We start from the raw sequence: 14,472 nt of genomic DNA, 5'->3' as shown, positions 1-14,472 counted from the left end.
TGTTGTCGTGTTGACATAATACATTTAAAGTAGTTTGTCTTTTCAATTCAAAAGCAATTTCCTCGATTTTCAGTTTTTATTATTATATACACTGTATCAAAAAATAAGAACAATTTTCAATACTCCAACGTGACCAATGTACAATAGATAAAGTGAACTTATGTTTTTATACAGTTTTCAATAACTATTTACTTATAAAATTTAATTTTTCTCTATGATTTATCTTTGCGATATACTGAATACTGATATATTAGTTTTAATTTTTATTTATTTCCTAAAATTAAATTTCCAAATATTAAATGAATAAATTATATTAAAATCCGTTTTTGCTATAAAAAAAAAATAATAATAATAATAATAATAATAATGTAAAAAAAATATATTATGATAAATATTTTACTAGATTATATTCCTTATTATTATTCTTTGTTATAAATATATAACCATATTCCCGTGTAGAGTGAAAACAAGATGTGTATGCTCTTTCTACATCTATCAATCCGGCAACATTTAAAAAAATTTCTTTCGAATCTATTTTGAGCAATAATTATTTAATGTTTGATTATCTGTAGTGATGTATCTAATTATCTATTTATAAAACAATTACATTCCGCTAAATATTTTAAACTATAATAATATTAACATAATATATACTACTTTTTAAATCTATTTTGTTGAATTACTGATATTAGAAGTTCCAGACAAGATAGGTTATGTTATATCATAGCGTTTCGAAGGATTCAAATTTATATTCTTAAAATTATAGTACAAAACTAATATTATTATTCTGTACAAAAATAATAGTTAAAAATATTTATCTTATACACATAATGCATAATGAAGGCTTTTCTAATTTTTTTTTTTTATACATAAAATTAAATAAATACACAGTTATTTTATTTTTATACATATAACATAATATTATATTACATTTAGTATGCATTATTTAAATAAAAATAAAAATATATAAAATTATATCATTATTACTAGTATAACATTTTGAAGATAAAAGTTTTTACTATTTGTAAAATAACAACAACAAAAACATTTTTATTATTATTATCATTATTATTTAAGCTTATTTAATATGTAATAATTATAGAAAATAACATTATAAAAATAAAAGTAAGATAAAGTTTGATTTATTATTATCAGAAAAATATGAAATATTTTTAACTATAATTTTATAAAAATTAACTTTTAATCACAATTTGAAAAAATCATATTTATCATATTGATTACACCAAAAAGTCATTTTTTTCATATACTTAATATGAATTATTAGAATTAGTAAAATATTAAGAAAATTAGTATGAATTAATGATTTTACTTTTAAAGAATGAGTATCTTAAAATTGCAAAAAATATCACTTGAATTTATTTCACACACTAGATAATATTATTATATTATACATATAATATACTATATATATTTTACTAGGATGCACTATAAGATTTCTGATTGGAATTATTCGAACGTCTTATTTGGGATGATTTAATGTTCGGACGTTTGAATTGCTCATGTAGGAATAATAATGCACACATATAGTATATGACTTAATATGGGTTGAGCGGGTGACTGAATATACGTTGTGGCATTATCCGTTGTGGGATAATATATGCCAGGGATGGCCAAACTCTTTTTAATAATGATATATTCTGAGAATATTATATAATTTTTTCTATGGATATCGAATTGTACAACATATATAACATTAATAAAATAACGACTAACGAGTATTAAATAAAAGCGAATATGCTAACATTTTATAGGTAATAAAATCAAAATGTATAGCTAATTAGTGACGTACAAGTGTAGTACTTATTTTTCTGTTGTAATCGTAAATATTCCAAAAGTAAAATATATATGTTTAATTTGGAAATAAGATTTAATAATGCTTTGCACAAATAACTTGTCTCAAAATATGTGAGTAGATACGTAAGTTGTGTTTCTTAAACATTCCTAAAAAATTTACAATAATTTAAAGACATTACTGGGCATTTAATTTAGAATTATCTACGACCGATCGCCCCTGGTGTATAAAACACGAATATACGAATATATACGTATAAGTGACCCTTTTTTTATGAGTATGTCTGGTTCAATAGTGTAATATTTAAGACAAACTCGACAATATTGCTGTGTGTGCTTTCCATAATCGGATATAAATGAGGGAAAAAAATAGAAAACAACTAAAAACAGGTCTCATGGGCGCCACAATAACGATCATACAAACTAAACGGTATTGTATCAGTTTTTTAATATCAAATCAAGATACGAGAATCGAAAATAAATTCCCACATCAGTGCCAGCTCAAGCCCTTCGTGTCTTATGCACGGATCATGATGGTTTTCTTGTGTACTCACGCCATAGCCACAGTCAAAATACAATAATACAATTTTACACGTCTTGTGCAGTGTACAAAGATGAGCCAATGTGGGTCTATAGTTAAAGGCCGTAGAATATAATACACATCTGGGACTGGGTACGTTAATCCACGCTGTTCACCAAATATATTCCTTCTACTGGAAATGACTTTGACCCATGTGATCCAATTGTCTACAAGATCATTCGTGCCATAAGGTTATTGCAGCGAAGTATCTCTATGACGATAATAACAATATGTCTGTAACATTACCATTTGATTTTGAATGTCATAAATAGTTTAACACAAAACTTATTTTATTGTGTAAAATTTCTTTTACATAAAATATACACATTGGTTTTTGACGTTGTTCTTTGAAGATAAATTATTAGTATTGAAACACACTGATATGAGTAGATATACAAATGCAAAACACTAAAAACCGCTTTAAATAGTATGACATATAATTTTTTATAACTACTCTTGTATATTGTGTTCACGTGTTATACTTTTTATTTATTCGCTCTTTTTATTATTTTGTAATTATTTTATGAAATATACCGTTTATAATAAATTCCCAATCATCAGAGCTTAAATACTTTCTTAATTCACTCTTTCTTCATTATCAAATCACCAATATGCGACATGTACAAGAAAAATATAATTATCAAACACATCACGACAAACTATCCTATACACGCAAAAACACGAAGAATTTTCAAAAACCCGGCCTACTCTAACAAGTACTGAATAAAGGAAACGCCAAAGTAATTTATCATTTTTCAATAGTAAAATTTTTTTCAAATATTTCTTATACAATCTGTAAATATATTTTTTCACAGTAAGTAATGATGTATGGGTTGTAATAAATTGGTCAGTAGTTTTGAAATGATCCATTTAGTGATGGAACTTCACGACAACGAAAAATGGTTTTTAATAATTTAAAAGATGCTGGTGCCATTATAAACATCTTCTAAGATTACTTGGGATGTTAAAAACAGATAAATTTGAGTTTCGTTTGTGAAGGATGGATAGATTTGATTGAAAGCGTGTATAGAGAGTTTTGGTTACTTGTTATACTGTTGGAATTGAAAGAGTATTATGGACTGTATTATTATTAAGGACATAGAAAGGAGTTTTAGTTATTTGTCAGAGGTAAAATGTTGGATTTATTTTTACACACGATGGCTTGACTGAACTCTAAATTTGTATGCAATATGACCATATTGACTTCAAGAGAAGTTTTTATAGGAGTATTTTATTTTTTTAATAATGTGTTTAAAGGTATGATCTACAATGCATGACATGTCGTAAATATCCGTTTTTACAGAAATCGTATTATCTGGTCAGCAAAACAAAACAGATTGCAACGTGCCAACTTTTAGTCACCGCTACCAACGACACTGATACTCATAGAGCATTAGGCATACGACAAATCACGACGACACCATGTCGAAATTAGTTTTTTTGCCATCTGAAGACAAAATTTATATAAAATAACTTTTTTTATAAAATAACTGAGTATTTTATGATATGGCAACTACTTGTTACAAAAATATTAAACGTTAAGAGAAATCGATTTTTCAGAGCAATTATCTTAATATGGTGAGCTCAGATCAATCGTCCAGATAGAAACGTAACGAATATTTTGTATACAAAGAAAAGGTAGATTATTAAATGTTATAGTAGCTTAATTACTGTATAAAGGTATAAATAACAATAAATGGAGTTTGTCTAATTTATCTTGTTTATCCATTTTTTGTACCTAATTCTTGAGCCCACACTTCATCAATCACCTGTGCCATATCTATAAATGCACCAATGCATGTTAATTTTTTTTTCAGTAGGTATAATATTTTGTCAACTAAAAAGCGACCTTGATGATTGGTACTATGATTGGTATAGAAGTCAAATTAATTGTTTGAGGTTATACACTAATCACTGGGATAAGACGCTTTAAGATAAATTGAATATGAAAGAATAAACTATAAATAGGTAATGTAATTTTCATTTTACTAACAACCTATATGCTTAAGCTAAAAGTAGGCTAATAACCCTTGATGTTGAAGCCTTAATTTATAGCCAATATATAGTATATACTATATACACTTAGTTAATAATAATAAGAATAGATGCCCTTTAATAAACCTTATAGTTTTACCACGTACTTTTTTATTGTACTCTATTTTCAGATTCTTAGGTAATAAGCTAAATATTTATCTCATATTATTGTTTTTACTATTTAGATATTTATCATTAAATATATGGATTTTAATTGTATGTCTCACGACACTGGACGAAATTATAGCAGTTTAAATAACTTGAATAATGCACCCACTAGTTCCAATTGACTACTTCTCTGAACATTTTATTTTTTTATGCATAGCTTTACCATTTTAAATAGAAAACAATTACCAAATAATAAAATAAAAATTTATTTTATTTTTTAAAGATTATTTTGTATTTTACTTTAATATTGAATTACTATTCAAATGCGGGTGGTTTATAAGCAATGTAATATAACGTAATATTGGGTAGGCTGCTTCAGGATTTTACGCCCTTAACTATAGAAAGTCAAAGAAAGAATATTATTTTTTTATATTCTCAGTTAAGCGATTAATATATTAAATTTATACTCTTACAATAATATTTTCACATCTGAAAAAAACATTTTGTTGCAGAAAAAGTTGTAAGTGTCAGATAAATAATTGTATCTAGTCTTTACTAATGTAGTCAAAATATTTAAAGCATTTTTCAAAATAATTTTGAAAACAAAAAAATAATTACGGAAAAAGTAAAATAAATTCGCAAGACCAATTTTTGACAAAATCGATTTTGTTTTATTGGCTGCTTAAATACTAATTACATTCAGACTTGAAATTTTCACAAATTACTCGTATTTATATTAACATTAGCATACATAATATAATTTTCAAAATATTTATACTCTTTAAGTACTATTATAAAAAAAACAAATAGATAAAGTTGTCAGATTTTCTTAATTTTTTTCAATTTATGTTTAATGATCAAATAGCTTAAAAATCTAATACTAAATCTAATATCTAGTAATAATAGTTGTCTTTATAGCAACCAAAAAATATCTAAAAATCTACAGTATCTTGTCACATTTTTTTAAAAACATTTGCGGTTCTATTTTTAACAAACTTCATCAAAATCACGAACATGTACGCATTATTTGTACGTAATTTTATCATATATGATATAATGTAAGTACACTAGCTGTACCGTTAACGAAAATTTGATGAAGATTTGCTTCAGCCTTAGGTAGTAAAACGTAGAAATAATATTGTGCGATCATTTTTGTTGTCTCTTTCATTATTTTGAAGTTAAGTAGTAAAGGTGGTCTCATAAAAAAGAACTATACAATCAAACCATTCTGGTTTAGTGCTGAGTGACTGAATATTTTAAAAATTTACCTAAGTGTTCTACAACGTTCTTGCTACAACACTGCATGTTGAGCTACCTATATACTTACAAACATGGATATGCTCATGACGTGTAAATGAATTAAACATACACTACTTCACTACTTACCCATATATTAACATTCTAGTATCCATATATTGTTTAAATAAACAATAAAAAGTACCTCATAACTTATGAGCCATAAGCAACTTACAGCTTTGCTGTAGATAATCTATATTTCATGGCATCATGATTTATTCATCACTATTTTCATTTTAACCACAACCACATTATGTCGACATTTTCAAACGTATTAAAGTAAATAAATTGTATTTTGAGTATCGTTCTATATTCATATTTTTTATAAATAACACCATACAGATAAGATGGACATTTTTCGAAATTTCTAAATAAAATATTTGATAACCATTTCACAATTTTTAATATATATTATTTCTAAAGAAAATATAATTTTATAAACTGTATATAAAATATGAGCTGTGTGGTTTTTTATACTTAATTATTGGTTATCTAATATTAAAAGCCGTAATAATTTGTCAACATTTAAAAAAAACAAAACAAAATATACGATTTTGTTTGCATTTTAAGTTAAATTAGTCGTAAATGCTCAAGTTAGATAATAGTTAACTATATATTCAAATAGACAAAATTATTCATACTGTGGACCTATAAAATGATCAAAAATCGAAATTTTCTAATGGTTAATTTTTCCCAAGAGTCCTTAAATAAATTACAAAAGGATAATATAAATAAATTAAATTCAAAATACTTTGTGATTACAACTATAGATAGCTCTTAAATTGTAATATATTATAAGCTAGCAGTCAAATAAATAAATGGTATACAGTTGTTTTTATATTATTATACCCAAGCGATATTTCGGAGGTAAATATTTTATAATTCTATAGGCCTATGTTTTAGATGTATTTTATGATAAAAAATACGTTTATTTACTCTAAATGTTATTTTTAATATTTTAAATATTCGTAAATTGATCATACACACTTTGATTATATTTGGAAAAATAAATTCTATTGCGAATATTCTTAAACACAATTTCATTAATTTAAACACAGGACATTAGGAAATATAAAATAGGTATTATTTAAATTATGTAGTAATTTTAATTATTTATATTGTTAAATAAATATAAATAAACAATAAATTCTGATATTAATAATACAATTATTAAAAAATAAAATAAGTCAAACATGATAATAATATATTTATTTACAAAGGTTATTTTATTTTTACATCAATAAAAAATAAAAAAAGACAATCTAAAATATTATTGTTATAAAAATACTATTATATAGAAAGTGGAACGAGGTAAAACAAACACTACACTTAAAAAACCTTAACATTGTGTTTGTAGTTTGTATAGACACTATGGGGCTTCGACAAGATAATTTGATTACGGCAACTATTATGGGAATGTGATATTTTTATCAATACATCATAAAATTAAAAATGTTTCGCGTACCTATCGTATACTTTTCAATAAATTTTAACCAGTCGTTTTAAAGATGACCATTTTCGTTTTATCACGAAGGCGATAATTCTAATTTAATTTATTAATTTTTTGATACTCATTATTTACATATTATAGCGTACAGTTACCAACTTATTGTACGGATAAAATATATATACATACGTAATACGTATATATATATTATTGATGCAATTTTCAGATGTTCTATTTATTTATACGTATTTACTCATTGATTTTAAAGTGTTTTATACATCAAAAGTATGATACTTATTAATATGATATAGTAATTTTATGTTAAGTCTTAGGTGTAATTAAAACTTAAACTGTTTGTTTTTATAAATATGAATTAATCAAATTAGATTATTTTTAAAGTTTTTTAGCTATCAAAATGATTTCCTAAATCTAATACCAATAATTTATAACTGTAAGTAAATTTAATTTTAGTTGGAGAACTTAATTGTGTCTATAAAACTAATGTATATATTTTATTTTTATTTTGTTTTAATATTGTAACTATACTACAAATAAATACATTTAGAATAAATAACACTTCATTTAATTTATGTTGACTGCACGTGAATACTATTCAAGAATTTTAACAGTCAGTCTCGTTTTTTAATACTCGACACACCAAAAAAAAATATTTCCAATTGAATTTTGATTAAAAATGTATTAAATACCATAAAAAAGATTTAATAATCAAAATTAAATAATGTTATGTGTGAATTGATATTTTTTAAATTTAAAAAATTTTAATTTCAATCTTTTTGAAAATTAGGCATGTCATAAATTTGAAGAATTTTTACATTGTTTTCCTTCAAACATGAGAAAATAAAAACCAGGTTAGGTTAGCCAAATGAATTATTTTTATAATGTACAATGTAAATTAAATTTGAAAACAAAGAATATAGTAACAGAAAACAATAATAAATAAAACCACAGAAATAAAGATATAAAATTAATAAATTCTTTGCTACTGCTTAAAATCCAAAACTAAAATTTTTCCTTTAATATTATGAAAATAAATTAAGGTAATAAACCAGAAATGAAGCGCAATGAAATTGTAAATTCAGTAGAATAAAAATATGACGTAGAACGAAAAACTGGTTAACAAAATAATTAATATTTTAAATATATTTTACAATTATTATTTCAATGTAATGACAAGGTATTTTAATTTTTAATGATTATTCTTGTTAAACGTGGGTTATAACACAGAAAAATCGAATCTTAACCATCATATCTGTTTAACAGCTAGGAGTCTGGTGGTGGTTGTCAATTCAGTCCAACTTTATTTTTTTTAAATAATACATCTTCTTCACCCACAGTTAATTTAATTTTTTTTTAAGACAAAACCCTAACCAATTATTATCAAACTTATTGTTTTATATATTGTTACATATGATGGTCATTTTATTAATATGAAATAAATTAAAATTAAATAAATAAAAATTTGATAAAATAAAATAAAATATTATTTTTTTTTTTTTTATATATATAATAATTTAGAGCTGTATAATTTCATATCAATATAAAAAATACAGATTATTTTTAGTTTTTTTAAATTATAGGAAGATAATAATTTTAATAATAAAACATTGTAAATACTATAAGTTTATATACTTATATAAGAATAAAAATCTAATTATTTTAATGTTAATTTATTTATAAGTAATAATTTTATTTTATTATTATTTTTTATGTGAAATTACGACAAAAATTATTATAGTATAAACGTGTGTATATCTCAATTATGCGTAAATCAAAGTTACGAGATTATTGACTATTAGTGCCGCACTGAATATAGTCAATAACGTCGATCCCAGTATACAAAAACAAAAGGAATAACCATATAATATCATATGATTAAATATATTATTTTAATATTTGGAGGAAAATAGACTCAATTCTAGTCCAAAAAACTCGTAAATGAAAATGAAAAGTTCCTTTCCTTTCTTTCCTTTTTTTTTTTTTTTTTGAGGAAAATAAGAATTTAATGTGTAGCTCAATTTATTATTAAATAGCATAGGTGAGTAGTAAATTTGCATGAATGTGTATATATGTATATATTAATGATTGGTATAAAGACATGCGTATAATATTTATGTAAGTCTCAATGAATATTATATTTAGTTCCTTATTTTTACTTAAATCATTATTCTTAACTCGAGAAGTTACTGCTTTTTTGTTAAATTTGGTTAAAATCTATGTTAATAATATGATTTTGAGATGTGTACAATACGTAAACTGTAAGTCAAAATATTGAAATGACTCGTTTTAGTTACCTTAACTTCGTTGGATTTTGATATCGAATATTATGAAAATCAGTGCCAGTTTAAGTATTTTTTTTTTCAATTGTAATAGAAAATTCAGTATTAAACTATAATTCTATAATGTTTTTATTAATTTTCTTTAAAAATAAACTGGGTTTATTTAATATTTTAGTATCATATGAAATCTTTAAATACAATAAAAATGTGACAAATGTTAGAAGGATAAGTTTTTAATTAAATCATTTTGAAAGTATCCGAGTTATTATTTTTTTCAAATAATTTTTTTTTATTATTATTATGTCTTGAGTCTTGACAACTTTATCATTGGTGTGCAAAAGAAATTTATATTATTTTTTTTACGTGTTACGAAAATAAAAATAAACAATTTTACTGTAAGTGCATTGTAATATTATGCTTTCTACAACGCATACCAATATCCAATTAAAATATACCACTGTACATTTCTAATTAAACTCATGAAAATCAAATGATAAGTGATAATGCATATTATTGTCTCCTCTTTTATTTCCTTACTTCTTATAGCGATCATGATGAGAATGCTTAACTTTAAATTGTCCACAAATATAACAGTTAATGCGTGAAATTAATACTACCATGACACAATTATGTCTACTTATTGTAATCTCAAGTGTTGTCCTCACATAATTGTTTTACCTTTTACTCTAGACTCCAAGAGTATTTGATTGAAAATAAGTAACGAGTAAGTACATAAACCTATTACAGTGTTCTAGAACAATCCTGCCTTTTTATACTAAAATATATTAGTATCCTTAACTCGAGGACAAATCACTCTAGAACTTCCACTTCTATAGTAGTTTGGATAAACAATTTATTATTATCATGATAAATTGTAACAAAGATATAATGTTAACCAAATAAAAACACGCCCTGCTTAAATGCAACGTTATTAATAGAACTCTAGTTAAGAATTTAGTATAAAATAAAATATTTTTTAATACATATAAGATATAACTATACACAATTTTTTGTAAATTAATAATGTTTAAAAAAATAAGTAAAACTAAATGTTGCTACATGATTTAAATTAAATGTTTTATATAAATTTCACTATAGGAAAGTCACCATAGTATTTGTTTTTAATTTTAATTATAATTTATATTTATTTCTATGATCTAATAGGTATTGTGTTCAACTTTATTTTATAGTATATTAAATATTTAATAACTGAGATAAATTAAATGTTACTTCAATACCAAATGTAATGTTAGCTACCAAATGTTTAAAAGAATTTGTATAAAAAAACATCCATCACATATTTCATTTTTTAATATGTTAATTGCTAACATAAGTGCCTCCCTCTCTCTAAAATTAACACCAATGCAAATTACAAGTATTGAAGTATAGATATGATTTAAAATGTCCCGTATTTAAAAAAAATAAACGTGGGATCCCTAAACTAATAAAAATCACAATATGAAATTGTTCACTATTTGCGAAGAGACCATGTGTTTTCAAAAATCACAAATAATCATAAATACCTATCATTAAATATATAGTATTCAAATAATAATTAATAGATATAAGGTCATTAAACTGTAATAATGAAAATCTATGAATCATTATTTTTAAAAATTCTAAGAAATATAAGTAGACTAGAAGTGAAGAAAAATATCGATATTTTGAATACATTAACCAACACATGTATACTTCAAAAATAAACAAGCAACTTGAAATAAATAAAAATATTTATTAATATACCTTATTAGGGTTTACATCTTATTGCACTAAAAATTATTTGTAATTTTGCTGTTAAATTACACTGAAAACATTTTTTTTTAATTCAAATCAAAATCAAAATATCAAATTTATTTATTTTTTCCCCGATTTTATAAAGATCTTTTCACAATAAAAATAATTGCCATTAGCGAAAAATGATTTAAAAGTTCAAATAAAAAATAATAAATTGAAAAATAGCTCATAATTGACAACATATTATATTAAAATAATTAAATATTATAAATAATACATTAAAATAACTTTGTCCGTCTTTTATATTTTCACGGCTAAGCCGCTAAACCGATATTGATGAAATTAGGTCCATATCAAATCTCTAGAGATTAAACCCTAAAAAATACATAAGGCACTTAAAAAGATTTAAACTATAAAGGGGTGAAACTAAGTAACCACTTTAATGTGATGTTAAGTTAACTTCGTAAATAGATATTTGAAATATGTAGAGAATGTTGATTTTATATTATATATATATAATATATTATTTATTTTATTAATTATTCTAAAATACCACTTTAATTAGATATAATTTTTATCTCAGTTAGCCTGAATTTTCCAAATAAATTTTAAATAATGAATAGCTACAATAAAATTATCGTTTTTGTTGTCAAATCAAACGTATTAATTATGGCTTCATCTGACGTACCTTATGACTTTCACTTTTGTTTGCTTTAAGGATCAGTAGCGCAGTAATTTGTACAATGTTCATCAATCCTTGCATTGAAATTGGTTACTTATTTTTTTTTTAACAGACTAGTGGAAGTTATTTATGAAAATTAATTAAACTTAAGATTACTTAACTTGATAAAATGACCTCGATTGTTTCTCTAGATAGTGTAAAGCTTTAGGTTATCTCATTAAATGCACATAGTAATTGTTATTTTATACATATTACCTATAAAAAAATTTAATTAATAATTTGTTACTAAAATGTATAATTAACTTGTGTTTTATTAATTACCTTTATATAAATAAATAAACAGTAAAAGTAATTCAAGTTTCAATGAATAGTTCATATAAAAATATATATTAACAATATTTCCAAAGAAATATTGAAAATATTTTAGATGTGGTTCTATTAGCTAGTATTAGTATACTTTTACTAGTATAAAAAAGAATAAATATTATTAAAAATATATAATACAGATGTGCATTTATCTTATGATGTTTGTGTATTTATTAAGTACTTATTTCTAGAAAACTCTTATAAATTAGTTCTATAAATAATAATACCATACATACGATGAGTTGTTTGTTTAGAACAAAATCAAACAGGCACAAAATTCCAATGAGTAATATTGAGATTTTACTCGTTAAAAAAATTATAAATATGATAGAGATTATAGGAAAATAATATTAATAATGAAATTATTATTCCTATAATACTACTACAAAGACATTTAAAATTTAAAATATTGATAACTCAAGAACTACTAAATTAAATTTAAATATTTAGAAGTCAATGTTAGGAAAAACCATTTGCTTAAGTTTAAAGTAAAAAAAATTCTGTTTTCGTTGAAAAAATTATGAATTAGCCCTGGAAATTCTTTAAATGACATACAGAGACTATACATTTTCTTGATTAACTTAAATATTAATTCTAAACATATATAAATTAATTTAGTACAAATTACTAATTTAATAATAAAATAATGTATTTAAATATAAGTTACGATCATACGTGAATGGTTTAAATATGTAATTTGGCCATAAAATATATGAAATAATACATTTCATCTGTTCTGTAATTTTAGCTACATTTCTTCATATTTTTTTTGGTTGTGTGTGTAAACATCAATGTAATATAATTCTGTTATTTATTGGTTTAAAAATGATGACGTTTTAAAACATAGAAAATGTAATAAAATACATACCATTTGTTACAATCAATCATACTGACATTGTTAAAAATAAATCACTATGTTAAAACATATAATATCAGTACTATAACTATAGATACAAATCTTAAATTTTCATGAAACCAACAAATTATTTTGATTTTTTTATTAACTTTTTATAGAAACAACATAATTAAAAATGTATGAAATGATAAGAATACAACTATAAGTATTAAAATTATATTGTTTATTAGCAAAAAACGACTTCATAATGATTTGTCTATTTTTTCACTTACTTATAGTTTTTCAACTAACTCCAAAAATATTCACTCGAAATATTAATAAATCAGTGTTTCAGTTAATGGATACAATACAGAAATCTTTTAAAACACATCTTATTCTAATTTATATTAATATATAATTATGAAATTTATCGATCATTAATGGCACTGCATAAGATACTTAAATGTAATCATCATCATGTTGTCAACACTAGAAAATATTTAATTGCTTTATTCTGATGATAATATCTTATGCGCCATTGAGCTTAATGAGAGCATTTAATATTTAAATCAGTCTGACTATATACTCGTAATATGTACATCTTATACAATGATACATATGTACTTGCTCATATTTAAATTATTCTTCAAAAATAGAAAAAAAAATTTCCTTTGTTGCCAACCATGTAAACAGTTGAATAATGGTTTTAAGCGTTATGTACACGAACTAAAAAGGGTATTATGATTTTGGGCGTCTGCTTTATGATTTATGAATCGATGTAGTTTTGTAGCATTAACTTAACTTTCAGATTTCTGTCTGTGGAAATTCAAAACAAACATTCATGTTGACTTTGTAATGCATTCTACTTATCAAAGCTGACGTTGAAAAACAAGTATTTTAGACTCTATAGATTATTATCATCTTTAAACATGCAATTTAACTCAGCCGACTTTAATTAAACGAAAACGTTTTACTAATTGTTATTAATAATTGATCTTCAAGTGTTCAGTAATATTAATATTTAATTTATTTCACATTTATTAATTTTCATGTTAAAATTTTCTATTTTCATTTTAAAGTATCATAAATAATTATTATGAAGTTATAATAATATCTGTTTCATTTATTTAAACCCATAAATTAAAACTATTTAAAAGTTATCATACTTAAATTCTTATATAAATACATGATTTTTTTTTTCATCAAACAAATAAATTATTATCTTAGCTTAGCTTTACAAGCATCGATAGTCAAATTATTCTATAAAAATGGCTGACAATA

At 23.2% G+C, this 14,472-nt stretch overlaps 1 protein-coding gene across 1 annotated transcript in view; it reads left to right on the top strand.

The window, feature by feature from the left end:
• LOC114125368 (glutamate receptor ionotropic, kainate 2-like) overlaps positions 1 to 14,472 on the top strand; it is a 142,990-nt gene that overhangs the window by 63,771 nt on the left and 64,747 nt on the right. The window lies entirely within an intron of this gene.

This window comes from Aphis gossypii, chromosome 2 (assembly GCF_020184175.1).
Source record: "Aphis gossypii isolate Hap1 chromosome 2, ASM2018417v2, whole genome shotgun sequence".
In the NCBI taxonomy this organism is placed as follows: Eukaryota; Metazoa; Arthropoda; class Insecta; order Hemiptera; family Aphididae; genus Aphis; species Aphis gossypii.
This window is presented reverse-complemented; position numbering and strand designations above follow the sequence as displayed.